The following is a 14,522-nucleotide window of genomic DNA, read 5'->3' as shown; positions in this document are numbered from 1 at the left end:
CAAGGCTTGCCGTTCGGCGTTGCGGCAAATGTCCTGGCCAGTGCTGCTCGCGCCCCGCGGGCCGGGTCCCGCTCGGCGCCCAGAGCCTGTGCTTGGATCGATGATGATTCCCCAAAAAAACATTCCTTGGAAAAGCTGAACAAAATGAGTGAAAACTCACTCCCGTCTCCGCTCATCGGTGACTGAGGTCCGGCACTTTTTGCACCAGCCAGCTAGTGTAGGAGCCAGGAAGGCCTTTCCCTCACACGCATTTGTGCCCCGGCACGGGCGGCAGCCCTAGACAGGTAGCCAGCCACGGCAGTGGGCCCTGGCACTCACCGTTCCTTTCTCCAGTGGGGCTTGCCTGTGAGGCCGAGGTTGGGCCGACCCGTCTGGGTCTCGCTTCTGCTCAAGTGTCTAGAGCTGCCAGCCAACCAGTTAGTAGCACATCCTTGCTCTGCTTGCCGACTCCGTGGTCTTTGGCCACGTGGGCGCCGTCGGGCTGCCAGTCCCTTGTCCAGGGGACGAATAGGCAGCGTTTGAAAGGCATGCACCCGCAAACGGCTGCCTTGGACACACCGCAACGCGTAGACTCCAACAACCAATCCCTTCACCACCACCGTCTCACACTTGCACAAAGAAACCCCAACCCCCAGGCACAGGCACACGAACACACACGCACCTGCGCCCGCTCACACACACACACACACACGCGCGCGCGCGCACACATACATCCTGTGCGACTAATGGGCCCCAAGTTTTGCCTGCCTTCCTACGAGCTGTTGTGCTCATGGGCCAGACAAGCCCCGTGAGGGCGGGATAGGAGAATGAAAGAGAGCTATGGAGCTAGGGCAAGGAGGGAGTTTTGCGCGACGGGTCAGCCATTGGCCTTGGTCCTTTCCTCAACGGCCCTCTTGATTTCTCTTCGCTCCCAGGCGCTGATTTCCCAGGAGACCTTCGGTCAGCGGGGCCACGGGTTGGCAGCCAGGCCCAGAGAGCAGTGTAGCCTTGAAGGGGCGCGAGCCGCCCGGCCTGCTGGGTCGTGACCCGCCGTGGACAGTGCATCGGCCCCGAGGAGAGAGGGAGGTAAGCCTCGCTGTGCCCGAGGGGGTCCCGCTGTCGTCGGTGTGGGCTGGAGCTTGGCCTGCCCCGAGCTGCTGGCGCCCAGCGTGCCGTGTGCTGCTTGGCGCCCAGCGGGTGTGCTTGGATCGATGATGACTCCCCAAAATAACATTCCTTGGAAGCTGAACAAAATGAGTGAAAACTCTATAACCGTCGTTCTCATCGTGACTGAGGTCCACAGTCAGGTAGTGTAGGAGCGGGGGCCCGAGTCGCAGTCGCACACATTCTTTGCACCTGCGGGGCGCTTGCTGAAGACCGCCTCCCTGGCACTCAGACACTGCCATCCTGGGCTTGCTGTGGGTTGGGAGCACGCTCGCTCTGTGGGGCAGTTTGGTTAGGTGGATGGAGGCCACGCCCAGCCTGTGCCCGCGATAGGCATCCCTGGCCTCTGGCCGGCTGGGCTGTGACGGGGCAGCCGGTGCGTGGCTTGTGTCCCCGGGTAGGAAGAGGAGGAGGCGCCTAGGTGTTTGACAGATGTGCGCGTGGTGATTGGATCCCCAGGTAGAAGCGTGTGCCCTCAGTAGAAGCGTGTGTGGTGTTGAGGTTTTGTGGCCCGAGGTGTGTGTGGCCGAGGTTTGGGCTAGCCCACCCCCGCAGGCTTGGTGTTGGTCTCCCAGAGACCAAGTCTGGCTGCCCAGAGGTTCCCCGTTGAGGGTATGGGGAAGGAGAGCCCGCCTTGGGGCGGACAGTGGAGCCAGCTAGGAGAGGATTGGGTCCCTGTTGGCATGCGGGGAGTGGGAGGAGTGCGCAGTGCAGGGGTGCGTTTGGCGGCTTGCAGTGGCCAGGGCTGAGTTCCCCATGGGGCGGGCGGGCGGGCGGGCGGGCGGGCGGGGAGCTGCAGTGGGGCTGGTTTGGGCCCTGTGGTCATTGTGTGCCCTGGTCCCCTGCAGGCGCATTTGGTGCACTGCGGAACGGGGGGTGGGGAGGGGTGGTTGGGTGCGGGTTTCAAGCGCCCGGGCCCTTTGGGGAAATCCACCCCCGGGGGTGCAGAGTGCGGTGCGGCCAGGCCCAGGATTGACTTGAGGCGGAGTGCGGGGCCTGGGCAGAGACTGTCCGCTGAGTTTTCTTGCTGGTCTGGGGACAGCCTTGGGCAGGGTGCGCGGTGTGATGGTGGCGGGCGCTTGTGCCGTTAGTGTCCCCCGCCGGCAGCGCAGGTTGCGCAGGCCTGTGGGGAGGAGGCTGAGGAGTCCCGCGGTTGGCCCGTGGGGTGCGATGGAGGTGTGGGTGCAGGTCCTTGGCCAAAGCACTAGCAGTCCGTTAGCGGGACTGTGGCAGTCGAGCCAAGCCGGTGGATGCTTGCATGGCCCGGCCAGGATAGGCAGAGTGGGCAGGCCTTGGGCCGGATGGGTCTAGGTCGGTAGGGCCGTCATGGCTGAGTGTGTGTGGGGGGTGGCGGGGGGGAAGGAGGAGCATTGGGCAGGCTCTGTGTTTCTCTGTGTTGGGCAGGGCCTTGTGAATTGGGGCTCCGAGGAGCCTGCCGTCAGCAGGCGGCTCAGAGGCGTCCCCAGTCCTCCCCCGACAGTGGGCAGAGGCCCTGGCAGAGTCCGTGCAGGAGGGTTGAAGGAGAAGCAGCTTAGCGCGGGCGCCCCCTGGGCCCTGTTGCCGGTACGACGATGCTGGTGAAAGGAGACGGGCTGTGAGTGGCAGACACTGCATGGGTGTGTGCAGGTGGCGGGCAGAGATTTCAAGGCGTGGTCCTGCGACAACTACACAGGACTGGGTAGTGGGTCAGGGTAGCTGGCCCACACCAACCTGACGCCCACGCGAACCCGCACACCCGCACACCCACGAACAGACACACACGCAACACAGGCACGCATGCCCCCACCCACGGGCCCCCTCATCTGGCTTGGTAGACCCCGAGCGCTGTCACAGGCGCATGGTCGTGCCGAAACCCCTGGAGGAGGGTGGCACCGGAAAGCAGAAGACAGATAGCTGTGGAGTTGGGGCAAGCTGCGAGTTGGCGTGACGGGTCAGCTCTTGGCCTCGTTCCTTTTCCTCAACGGCGCTCTTGATTGTTCTCGGTCCCCAGGCGCTGATTGCCCAGGATGCCTTCGGTCAGCGGGACCTCGGGGTGCATGCCAGGCCCAGGGAGCAGTGTAGCCTTGAAGGGGCGCGAGCCGCCCGGCCTGCTCCCTGTCCCGCCGTGGACAGTGCATCGGCCCCGGGGAGAGAGAGGTGAGCCTTACTGGGCCCAAGGGGGTTCCGTGCTGGTCCTTGGTGTGGGTGGGAGCTGCTCAAGGCTTGCCGTTCGGCGTTGCGGCAAATGTCCTGGCCAGTGCTGCTCGCGCCCCGCGGGCCGGGTCCCGCTCGGCGCCCAGAGCCTGTGCTTGGATCGATGATGATTCCCCAAAAAAACATTCCTTGGAAAAGCTGAACAAAATGAGTGAAAACTCACTCCCGTCTCCGCTCATCGGTGACTGAGGTCCGGCACTTTTTGCACCAGCCAGCTAGTGTAGGAGCCAGGAAGGCCTTTCCCTCACACGCATTTGTGCCCCGGCACGGGCGGCAGCCCTAGACAGGTAGCCAGCCACGGCAGTGGGCCCTGGCACTCACCGTTCCTTTCTCCAGTGGGGCTTGCCTGTGAGGCCGAGGTTGGGCCGACCCGTCTGGGTCTCGCTTCTGCTCAAGTGTCTAGAGCTGCCAGCCAACCAGTTAGTAGCACATCCTTGCTCTGCTTGCCGACTCCGTGGTCTTTGGCCACGTGGGCGCCGTCGGGCTGCCAGTCCCTTGTCCAGGGGACGAATAGGCAGCGTTTGAAAGGCATGCACCCGCAAACGGCTGCCTTGGACACACCGCAACGCGTAGACTCCAACAACCAATCCCTTCACCACCACCGTCTCACACTTGCACAAAGAAACCCCAACCCCCAGGCACAGGCACACGATCACACACACGCACGTGCACCCGCTCACACACACACACACACACACACGCGCGCGCGCGCACACATACATCCTGTGCGACTAATGGGCCCCAAGTTTTGCCTGCCTTCCTACGAGCTGTTGTGCTCATGGGCCAGACAAGCCCCGTGAGGGCGGGATAGGAGAATGAAAGAGAGCTATGGAGCTAGGGCAAGGAGGGAGTTTTGCGCGACGGGTCAGCCATTGGCCTTGGTCCTTTCCTCAACGGCCCTCTTGATTTCTCTTCGCTCCCAGGCGCTGATTTCCCAGGAGACCTTCGGTCAGCGGGGCCACGGGTTGGCAGCCAGGCCCAGAGAGCAGTGTAGCCTTGAAGGGGCGCGAGCCGCCCGGCCTGCTGGGTCGTGACCCGCCGTGGACAGTGCATCGGCCCCGAGGAGAGAGGGAGGTAAGCCTCGCTGTGCCCGAGGGGGTCCCGCTGTCGTCGGTGTGGGCTGGAGCTTGGCCTGCCCCGAGCTGCTGGCGCCCAGCGTGCCGTGTGCTGCTTGGCGCCCAGCGGGTGTGCTTGGATCGATGATGACTCCCCAAAATAACATTCCTTGGAAGCTGAACAAAATGAGTGAAAACTCTATAACCGTCGTTCTCATCGTGACTGAGGTCCACAGTCAGGTAGTGTAGGAGCGGGGGCCCGAGTCGCAGTCGCACACATTCTTTGCACCTGCGGGGCGCTTGCTGAAGACCGCCTCCCTGGCACTCAGACACTGCCATCCTGGGCTTGCTGTGGGTTGGGAGCACGCTCGCTCTGTGGGGCAGTTTGGTTAGGTGGATGGAGGCCACGCCCAGCCTGTGCCCGCGATAGGCATCCCTGGCCTCTGGCCGGCTGGGCTGTGACGGGGCAGCCGGTGCGTGGCTTGTGTCCCCGGGTAGGAAGAGGAGGAGGCGCCTAGGTGTTTGACAGATGTGCGCGTGGTGATTGGATCCCCAGGTAGAAGCGTGTGCCCTCAGTAGAAGCGTGTGTGGTGTTGAGGTTTTGTGGCCCGAGGTGTGTGTGGCCGAGGTTTGGGCTAGCCCACCCCCGCAGGCTTGGTGTTGGTCTCCCAGAGACCAAGTCTGGCTGCCCAGAGGTTCCCCGTTGAGGGTATGGGGAAGGAGAGCCCGCCTTGGGGCGGACAGTGGAGCCAGCTAGGAGAGGATTGGGTCCCTGTTGGCATGCGGGGAGTGGGAGGAGTGCGCAGTGCAGGGGTGCGTTTGGCGGCTTGCAGTGGCCAGGGCTGAGTTCCCCATGGGGCGGGCGGGCGGGCGGGCGGGCGGGCGGGGAGCTGCAGTGGGGCTGGTTTGGGCCCTGTGGTCATTGTGTGCCCTGGTCCCCTGCAGGCGCATTTGGTGCACTGCGGAACGGGGGGTGGGGAGGGGTGGTTGGGTGCGGGTTTCAAGCGCCCGGGCCCTTTGGGGAAATCCACCCCCGGGGGTGCAGAGTGCGGTGCGGCCAGGCCCAGGATTGACTTGAGGCGGAGTGCGGGGCCTGGGCAGAGACTGTCCGCTGAGTTTTCTTGCTGGTCTGGGGACAGCCTTGGGCAGGGTGCGCGGTGTGATGGTGGCGGGCGCTTGTGCCGTTAGTGTCCCCCGCCGGCAGCGCAGGTTGCGCAGGCCTGTGGGGAGGAGGCTGAGGAGTCCCGCGGTTGGCCCGTGGGGTGCGATGGAGGTGTGGGTGCAGGTCCTTGGCCAAAGCACTAGCAGTCCGTTAGCGGGACTGTGGCAGTCGAGCCAAGCCGGTGGATGCTTGCATGGCCCGGCCAGGATAGGCAGAGTGGGCAGGCCTTGGGCCGGATGGGTCTAGGTCGGTAGGGCCGTCATGGCTGAGTGTGTGTGGGGGGTGGCGGGGGGGAAGGAGGAGCATTGGGCAGGCTCTGTGTTTCTCTGTGTTGGGCAGGGCCTTGTGAATTGGGGCTCCGAGGAGCCTGCCGTCAGCAGGCGGCTCAGAGGCGTCCCCAGTCCTCCCCCGACAGTGGGCAGAGGCCCTGGCAGAGTCCGTGCAGGAGGGTTGAAGGAGAAGCAGCTTAGCGCGGGCGCCCCCTGGGCCCTGTTGCCGGTACGACGATGCTGGTGAAAGGAGACGGGCTGTGAGTGGCAGACACTGCATGGGTGTGTGCAGGTGGCGGGCAGAGATTTCAAGGCGTGGTCCTGCGACAACTACACAGGACTGGGTAGTGGGTCAGGGTAGCTGGCCCACACCAACCTGACGCCCACGCGAACCCGCACACCCGCACACCCACGAACAGACACACACGCAACACAGGCACGCATGCCCCCACCCACGGGCCCCCTCATCTGGCTTGGTAGACCCCGAGCGCTGTCACAGGCGCATGGTCGTGCCGAAACCCCTGGAGGAGGGTGGCACCGGAAAGCAGAAGACAGATAGCTGTGGAGTTGGGGCAAGCTGCGAGTTGGCGTGACGGGTCAGCTCTTGGCCTCGTTCCTTTTCCTCAACGGCGCTCTTGATTGTTCTCGGTCCCCAGGCGCTGATTGCCCAGGATGCCTTCGGTCAGCGGGACCTCGGGGTGCATGCCAGGCCCAGGGAGCAGTGTAGCCTTGAAGGGGCGCGAGCCGCCCGGCCTGCTCCCTGTCCCGCCGTGGACAGTGCATCGGCCCCGGGGAGAGAGAGGTGAGCCTTACTGGGCCCAAGGGGGTTCCGTGCTGGTCCTTGGTGTGGGTGGGAGCTGCTCAAGGCTTGCCGTTCGGCGTTGCGGCAAATGTCCTGGCCAGTGCTGCTCGCGCCCCGCGGGCCGGGTCCCGCTCGGCGCCCAGAGCCTGTGCTTGGATCGATGATGATTCCCCAAAAAAACATTCCTTGGAAAAGCTGAACAAAATGAGTGAAAACTCACTCCCGTCTCCGCTCATCGGTGACTGAGGTCCGGCACTTTTTGCACCAGCCAGCTAGTGTAGGAGCCAGGAAGGCCTTTCCCTCACACGCATTTGTGCCCCGGCACGGGCGGCAGCCCTAGACAGGTAGCCAGCCACGGCAGTGGGCCCTGGCACTCACCGTTCCTTTCTCCAGTGGGGCTTGCCTGTGAGGCCGAGGTTGGGCCGACCCGTCTGGGTCTCGCTTCTGCTCAAGTGTCTAGAGCTGCCAGCCAACCAGTTAGTAGCACATCCTTGCTCTGCTTGCCGACTCCGTGGTCTTTGGCCACGTGGGCGCCGTCGGGCTGCCAGTCCCTTGTCCAGGGGACGAATAGGCAGCGTTTGAAAGGCATGCACCCGCAAACGGCTGCCTTGGACACACCGCAACGCGTAGACTCCAACAACCAATCCCTTCACCACCACCGTCTCACACTTGCACAAAGAAACCCCAACCCCCAGGCACAGGCACACGATCACACACACGCACGTGCACCCGCTCACACACACACACACACACACGCGCGCGCGCGCACACATACATCCTGTGCGACTAATGGGCCCCAAGTTTTGCCTGCCTTCCTACGAGCTGTTGTGCTCATGGGCCAGACAAGCCCCGTGAGGGCGGGATAGGAGAATGAAAGAGAGCTATGGAGCTAGGGCAAGGAGGGAGTTTTGCGCGACGGGTCAGCCATTGGCCTTGGTCCTTTCCTCAACGGCCCTCTTGATTTCTCTTCGCTCCCAGGCGCTGATTTCCCAGGAGACCTTCGGTCAGCGGGGCCACGGGTTGGCAGCCAGGCCCAGAGAGCAGTGTAGCCTTGAAGGGGCGCGAGCCGCCCGGCCTGCTGGGTCGTGACCCGCCGTGGACAGTGCATCGGCCCCGAGGAGAGAGGGAGGTAAGCCTCGCTGTGCCCGAGGGGGTCCCGCTGTCGTCGGTGTGGGCTGGAGCTTGGCCTGCCCCGAGCTGCTGGCGCCCAGCGTGCCGTGTGCTGCTTGGCGCCCAGCGGGTGTGCTTGGATCGATGATGACTCCCCAAAATAACATTCCTTGGAAGCTGAACAAAATGAGTGAAAACTCTATAACCGTCGTTCTCATCGTGACTGAGGTCCACAGTCAGGTAGTGTAGGAGCGGGGGCCCGAGTCGCAGTCGCACACATTCTTTGCACCTGCGGGGCGCTTGCTGAAGACCGCCTCCCTGGCACTCAGACACTGCCATCCTGGGCTTGCTGTGGGTTGGGAGCACGCTCGCTCTGTGGGGCAGTTTGGTTAGGTGGATGGAGGCCACGCCCAGCCTGTGCCCGCGATAGGCATCCCTGGCCTCTGGCCGGCTGGGCTGTGACGGGGCAGCCGGTGCGTGGCTTGTGTCCCCGGGTAGGAAGAGGAGGAGGCGCCTAGGTGTTTGACAGATGTGCGCGTGGTGATTGGATCCCCAGGTAGAAGCGTGTGCCCTCAGTAGAAGCGTGTGTGGTGTTGAGGTTTTGTGGCCCGAGGTGTGTGTGGCCGAGGTTTGGGCTAGCCCACCCCCGCAGGCTTGGTGTTGGTCTCCCAGAGACCAAGTCTGGCTGCCCAGAGGTTCCCCGTTGAGGGTATGGGGAAGGAGAGCCCGCCTTGGGGCGGACAGTGGAGCCAGCTAGGAGAGGATTGGGTCCCTGTTGGCATGCGGGGAGTGGGAGGAGTGCGCAGTGCAGGGGTGCGTTTGGCGGCTTGCAGTGGCCAGGGCTGAGTTCCCCATGGGGCGGGCGGGCGGGCGGGCGGGCGGGCGGGGAGCTGCAGTGGGGCTGGTTTGGGCCCTGTGGTCATTGTGTGCCCTGGTCCCCTGCAGGCGCATTTGGTGCACTGCGGAACGGGGGGTGGGGAGGGGTGGTTGGGTGCGGGTTTCAAGCGCCCGGGCCCTTTGGGGAAATCCACCCCCGGGGGTGCAGAGTGCGGTGCGGCCAGGCCCAGGATTGACTTGAGGCGGAGTGCGGGGCCTGGGCAGAGACTGTCCGCTGAGTTTTCTTGCTGGTCTGGGGACAGCCTTGGGCAGGGTGCGCGGTGTGATGGTGGCGGGCGCTTGTGCCGTTAGTGTCCCCCGCCGGCAGCGCAGGTTGCGCAGGCCTGTGGGGAGGAGGCTGAGGAGTCCCGCGGTTGGCCCGTGGGGTGCGATGGAGGTGTGGGTGCAGGTCCTTGGCCAAAGCACTAGCAGTCCGTTAGCGGGACTGTGGCAGTCGAGCCAAGCCGGTGGATGCTTGCATGGCCCGGCCAGGATAGGCAGAGTGGGCAGGCCTTGGGCCGGATGGGTCTAGGTCGGTAGGGCCGTCATGGCTGAGTGTGTGTGGGGGGTGGCGGGGGGGAAGGAGGAGCATTGGGCAGGCTCTGTGTTTCTCTGTGTTGGGCAGGGCCTTGTGAATTGGGGCTCCGAGGAGCCTGCCGTCAGCAGGCGGCTCAGAGGCGTCCCCAGTCCTCCCCCGACAGTGGGCAGAGGCCCTGGCAGAGTCCGTGCAGGAGGGTTGAAGGAGAAGCAGCTTAGCGCGGGCGCCCCCTGGGCCCTGTTGCCGGTACGACGATGCTGGTGAAAGGAGACGGGCTGTGAGTGGCAGACACTGCATGGGTGTGTGCAGGTGGCGGGCAGAGATTTCAAGGCGTGGTCCTGCGACAACTACACAGGACTGGGTAGTGGGTCAGGGTAGCTGGCCCACACCAACCTGACGCCCACGCGAACCCGCACACCCGCACACCCACGAACAGACACACACGCAACACAGGCACGCATGCCCCCACCCACGGGCCCCCTCATCTGGCTTGGTAGACCCCGAGCGCTGTCACAGGCGCATGGTCGTGCCGAAACCCCTGGAGGAGGGTGGCACCGGAAAGCAGAAGACAGATAGCTGTGGAGTTGGGGCAAGCTGCGAGTTGGCGTGACGGGTCAGCTCTTGGCCTCGTTCCTTTTCCTCAACGGCGCTCTTGATTGTTCTCGGTCCCCAGGCGCTGATTGCCCAGGATGCCTTCGGTCAGCGGGACCTCGGGGTGCATGCCAGGCCCAGGGAGCAGTGTAGCCTTGAAGGGGCGCGAGCCGCCCGGCCTGCTCCCTGTCCCGCCGTGGACAGTGCATCGGCCCCGGGGAGAGAGAGGTGAGCCTTACTGGGCCCAAGGGGGTTCCGTGCTGGTCCTTGGTGTGGGTGGGAGCTGCTCAAGGCTTGCCGTTCGGCGTTGCGGCAAATGTCCTGGCCAGTGCTGCTCGCGCCCCGCGGGCCGGGTCCCGCTCGGCGCCCAGAGCCTGTGCTTGGATCGATGATGATTCCCCAAAAAAACATTCCTTGGAAAAGCTGAACAAAATGAGTGAAAACTCACTCCCGTCTCCGCTCATCGGTGACTGAGGTCCGGCACTTTTTGCACCAGCCAGCTAGTGTAGGAGCCAGGAAGGCCTTTCCCTCACACGCATTTGTGCCCCGGCACGGGCGGCAGCCCTAGACAGGTAGCCAGCCACGGCAGTGGGCCCTGGCACTCACCGTTCCTTTCTCCAGTGGGGCTTGCCTGTGAGGCCGAGGTTGGGCCGACCCGTCTGGGTCTCGCTTCTGCTCAAGTGTCTAGAGCTGCCAGCCAACCAGTTAGTAGCACATCCTTGCTCTGCTTGCCGACTCCGTGGTCTTTGGCCACGTGGGCGCCGTCGGGCTGCCAGTCCCTTGTCCAGGGGACGAATAGGCAGCGTTTGAAAGGCATGCACCCGCAAACGGCTGCCTTGGACACACCGCAACGCGTAGACTCCAACAACCAATCCCTTCACCACCACCGTCTCACACTTGCACAAAGAAACCCCAACCCCCAGGCACAGGCACACGATCACACACACGCACGTGCACCCGCTCACACACACACACACACACACGCGCGCGCGCGCACACATACATCCTGTGCGACTAATGGGCCCCAAGTTTTGCCTGCCTTCCTACGAGCTGTTGTGCTCATGGGCCAGACAAGCCCCGTGAGGGCGGGATAGGAGAATGAAAGAGAGCTATGGAGCTAGGGCAAGGAGGGAGTTTTGCGCGACGGGTCAGCCATTGGCCTTGGTCCTTTCCTCAACGGCCCTCTTGATTTCTCTTCGCTCCCAGGCGCTGATTTCCCAGGAGACCTTCGGTCAGCGGGGCCACGGGTTGGCAGCCAGGCCCAGAGAGCAGTGTAGCCTTGAAGGGGCGCGAGCCGCCCGGCCTGCTGGGTCGTGACCCGCCGTGGACAGTGCATCGGCCCCGAGGAGAGAGGGAGGTAAGCCTCGCTGTGCCCGAGGGGGTCCCGCTGTCGTCGGTGTGGGCTGGAGCTTGGCCTGCCCCGAGCTGCTGGCGCCCAGCGTGCCGTGTGCTGCTTGGCGCCCAGCGGGTGTGCTTGGATCGATGATGACTCCCCAAAATAACATTCCTTGGAAGCTGAACAAAATGAGTGAAAACTCTATAACCGTCGTTCTCATCGTGACTGAGGTCCACAGTCAGGTAGTGTAGGAGCGGGGGCCCGAGTCGCAGTCGCACACATTCTTTGCACCTGCGGGGCGCTTGCTGAAGACCGCCTCCCTGGCACTCAGACACTGCCATCCTGGGCTTGCTGTGGGTTGGGAGCACGCTCGCTCTGTGGGGCAGTTTGGTTAGGTGGATGGAGGCCACGCCCAGCCTGTGCCCGCGATAGGCATCCCTGGCCTCTGGCCGGCTGGGCTGTGACGGGGCAGCCGGTGCGTGGCTTGTGTCCCCGGGTAGGAAGAGGAGGAGGCGCCTAGGTGTTTGACAGATGTGCGCGTGGTGATTGGATCCCCAGGTAGAAGCGTGTGCCCTCAGTAGAAGCGTGTGTGGTGTTGAGGTTTTGTGGCCCGAGGTGTGTGTGGCCGAGGTTTGGGCTAGCCCACCCCCGCAGGCTTGGTGTTGGTCTCCCAGAGACCAAGTCTGGCTGCCCAGAGGTTCCCCGTTGAGGGTATGGGGAAGGAGAGCCCGCCTTGGGGCGGACAGTGGAGCCAGCTAGGAGAGGATTGGGTCCCTGTTGGCATGCGGGGAGTGGGAGGAGTGCGCAGTGCAGGGGTGCGTTTGGCGGCTTGCAGTGGCCAGGGCTGAGTTCCCCATGGGGCGGGCGGGCGGGCGGGCGGGCGGGGCGGGCGGGGAGCTGCAGTGGGGCTGGTTTGGGCCCTGTGGTCATTGTGTGCCCTGGTCCCCTGCAGGCGCATTTGGTGCACTGCGGAACGGGGGGTGGGGAGGGGTGGTTGGGTGCGGGTTTCAAGCGCCCGGGCCCTTTGGGGAAATCCACCCCCGGGGGTGCAGAGTGCGGTGCGGCCAGGCCCAGGATTGACTTGAGGCGGAGTGCGGGGCCTGGGCAGAGACTGTCCGCTGAGTTTTCTTGCTGGTCTGGGGACAGCCTTGGGCAGGGTGCGCGGTGTGATGGTGGCGGGCGCTTGTGCCGTTAGTGTCCCCCGCCGGCAGCGCAGGTTGCGCAGGCCTGTGGGGAGGAGGCTGAGGAGTCCCGCGGTTGGCCCGTGGGGTGCGATGGAGGTGTGGGTGCAGGTCCTTGGCCAAAGCACTAGCAGTCCGTTAGCGGGACTGTGGCAGTCGAGCCAAGCCGGTGGATGCTTGCATGGCCCGGCCAGGATAGGCAGAGTGGGCAGGCCTTGGGCCGGATGGGTCTAGGTCGGTAGGGCCGTCATGGCTGAGTGTGTGGGGGGGGGTGGCGGGGGGGAAGGAGGAGCATTGGGCAGGCTCTGTGTTTCTCTGTGTTGGGCAGGGCCTTGTGAATTGGGGCTCCGAGGAGCCTGCCGTCAGCAGGCGGCTCAGAGGCGTCCCCAGTCCTCCCCCGACAGTGGGCAGAGGCCCTGGCAGAGTCCGTGCAGGAGGGTTGAAGGAGAAGCAGCTTAGCGCGGGCGCCCCCTGGGCCCTGTTGCCGGTACGACGATGCTGGTGAAAGGAGACGGGCTGTGAGTGGCAGACACTGCATGGGTGTGTGCAGGTGGCGGGCAGAGATTTCAAGGCGTGGTCCTGCGACAACTACACAGGACTGGGTAGTGGGTCAGGGTAGCTGGCCCACACCAACCTGACGCCCACGCGAACCCGCACACCCGCACACCCACGAACAGACACACACGCAACACAGGCACGCATGCCCCCACCCACGGGCCCCCTCATCTGGCTTGGTAGACCCCGAGCGCTGTCACAGGCGCATGGTCGTGCCGAAACCCCTGGAGGAGGGTGGCACCGGAAAGCAGAAGACAGATAGCTGTGGAGTTGGGGCAAGCTGCGAGTTGGCGTGACGGGTCAGCTCTTGGCCTCGTTCCTTTTCCTCAACGGCGCTCTTGATTGTTCTCGGTCCCCAGGCGCTGATTGCCCAGGATGCCTTCGGTCAGCGGGACCTCGGGGTGCATGCCAGGCCCAGGGAGCAGTGTAGCCTTGAAGGGGCGCGAGCCGCCCGGCCTGCTCCCTGTCCCGCCGTGGACAGTGCATCGGCCCCGGGGAGAGAGAGGTGAGCCTTACTGGGCCCAAGGGGGTTCCGTGCTGGTCCTTGGTGTGGGTGGGAGCTGCTCAAGGCTTGCCGTTCGGCGTTGCGGCAAATGTCCTGGCCAGTGCTGCTCGCGCCCCGCGGGCCGGGTCCCGCTCGGCGCCCAGAGCCTGTGCTTGGATCGATGATGATTCCCCAAAAAAACATTCCTTGGAAAAGCTGAACAAAATGAGTGAAAACTCACTCCCGTCTCCGCTCATCGGTGACTGAGGTCCGGCACTTTTTGCACCAGCCAGCTAGTGTAGGAGCCAGGAAGGCCTTTCCCTCACACGCATTTGTGCCCCGGCACGGGCGGCAGCCCTAGACAGGTAGCCAGCCACGGCAGTGGGCCCTGGCACTCACCGTTCCTTTCTCCAGTGGGGCTTGCCTGTGAGGCCGAGGTTGGGCCGACCCGTCTGGGTCTCGCTTCTGCTCAAGTGTCTAGAGCTGCCAGCCAACCAGTTAGTAGCACATCCTTGCTCTGCTTGCCGACTCCGTGGTCTTTGGCCACGTGGGCGCCGTCGGGCTGCCAGTCCCTTGTCCAGGGGACGAATAGGCAGCATTTGAAAGGCATGCACCCGCAAACGGCTGCCTTGGACACACCGCAACGCGTAGACTCCAACAACCAATCCCTTCACCACCACCGTCTCACACTTGCACAAAGAAACCCCAACCCCCAGGCACAGGCACACGATCACACACACGCACGTGCACCCGCTCACACACACACACACACACACGCGCGCGCGCGCACACATACATCCTGTGCGACTAATGGGCCCCAAGTTTTGCCTGCCTTCCTACGAGCTGTTGTGCTCATGGGCCAGACAAGCCCCGTGAGGGCGGGATAGGAGAATGAAAGAGAGCTATGGAGCTAGGGCAAGGAGGGAGTTTTGCGCGACGGGTCAGCCATTGGCCTTGGTCCTTTCCTCAACGGCCCTCTTGATTTCTCTTCGCTCCCAGGCGCTGATTTCCCAGGAGACCTTCGGTCAGCGGGGCCACGGGTTGGCAGCCAGGCCCAGAGAGCAGTGTAGCCTTGAAGGGGCGCGAGCCGCCCGGCCTGCTGGGTCGTGACCCGCCGTGGACAGTGCATCGGCCCCGAGGAGAGAGGGAGGTAAGCCTCGCTGTGCCCGAGGGGGTCCCGCTGTCGTCGGTGTGGGCTGGAGCTTGGCCTGCCCCGAGCTGCTGGCG

The 14,522-nt window shown here is 64.2% G+C and overlaps 1 long non-coding RNA gene and 9 other non-coding genes across 10 annotated transcripts in view; all 10 read left to right on the top strand.

Moving 5' to 3' along the window:
- LOC122122975 overlaps positions 1-14,522 on the top strand; it is a 50,286-nt gene that overhangs the window by 202 nt on the left and 35,562 nt on the right. The window contains exons 2-10 of the long non-coding RNA XR_006150224.1: positions 915-1,065; positions 3,134-3,279; positions 4,260-4,410; positions 6,479-6,624; positions 7,603-7,753; positions 9,822-9,967; positions 10,946-11,096; positions 13,171-13,316; positions 14,295-14,445. This is a non-coding gene — a long non-coding RNA (uncharacterized LOC122122975). The remainder of the gene's footprint in view (positions 1-914; positions 1,066-3,133; positions 3,280-4,259; positions 4,411-6,478; positions 6,625-7,602; positions 7,754-9,821; positions 9,968-10,945; positions 11,097-13,170; positions 13,317-14,294; positions 14,446-14,522) is intronic.
- Positions 95-191, top strand: LOC122123026. Its single transcript, XR_006150242.1, has one exon. It is a non-coding gene; the product is annotated as a small nucleolar RNA SNORD116 (small nucleolar RNA).
- LOC122123076 lies at positions 1,185-1,278 on the top strand. Its single transcript, XR_006150290.1, has one exon. It is a non-coding gene; the product is annotated as a small nucleolar RNA SNORD116 (small nucleolar RNA).
- Positions 3,434-3,530, top strand: LOC122123025. The gene has a single exon (XR_006150241.1). It is a non-coding gene; the product is annotated as a small nucleolar RNA SNORD116 (small nucleolar RNA).
- LOC122123075 lies at positions 4,530-4,623 on the top strand. Its single transcript, XR_006150289.1, has one exon. It is a non-coding gene; the product is annotated as a small nucleolar RNA SNORD116 (small nucleolar RNA).
- Positions 6,779-6,875, top strand: LOC122123024. The gene has a single exon (XR_006150240.1). It is a non-coding gene; the product is annotated as a small nucleolar RNA SNORD116 (small nucleolar RNA).
- On the top strand, positions 7,873-7,966 carry LOC122123074. Its single transcript, XR_006150288.1, has one exon. It is a non-coding gene; the product is annotated as a small nucleolar RNA SNORD116 (small nucleolar RNA).
- Positions 10,122-10,218, top strand: LOC122123023. The gene has a single exon (XR_006150239.1). It is a non-coding gene; the product is annotated as a small nucleolar RNA SNORD116 (small nucleolar RNA).
- On the top strand, positions 11,216-11,309 carry LOC122123073. Its single transcript, XR_006150287.1, has one exon. It is a non-coding gene; the product is annotated as a small nucleolar RNA SNORD116 (small nucleolar RNA).
- On the top strand, positions 13,471-13,567 carry LOC122123022. Its single transcript, XR_006150238.1, has one exon. It is a non-coding gene; the product is annotated as a small nucleolar RNA SNORD116 (small nucleolar RNA).

This window comes from Dipodomys spectabilis, unplaced genomic scaffold (genome assembly GCF_019054845.1).
Source record: "Dipodomys spectabilis isolate Male_0828 unplaced genomic scaffold, ASM1905484v1 ptg000219l, whole genome shotgun sequence".
In the NCBI taxonomy this organism is placed as follows: Eukaryota; Metazoa; Chordata; class Mammalia; order Rodentia; family Heteromyidae; genus Dipodomys; species Dipodomys spectabilis.
This window is presented reverse-complemented; position numbering and strand designations above follow the sequence as displayed.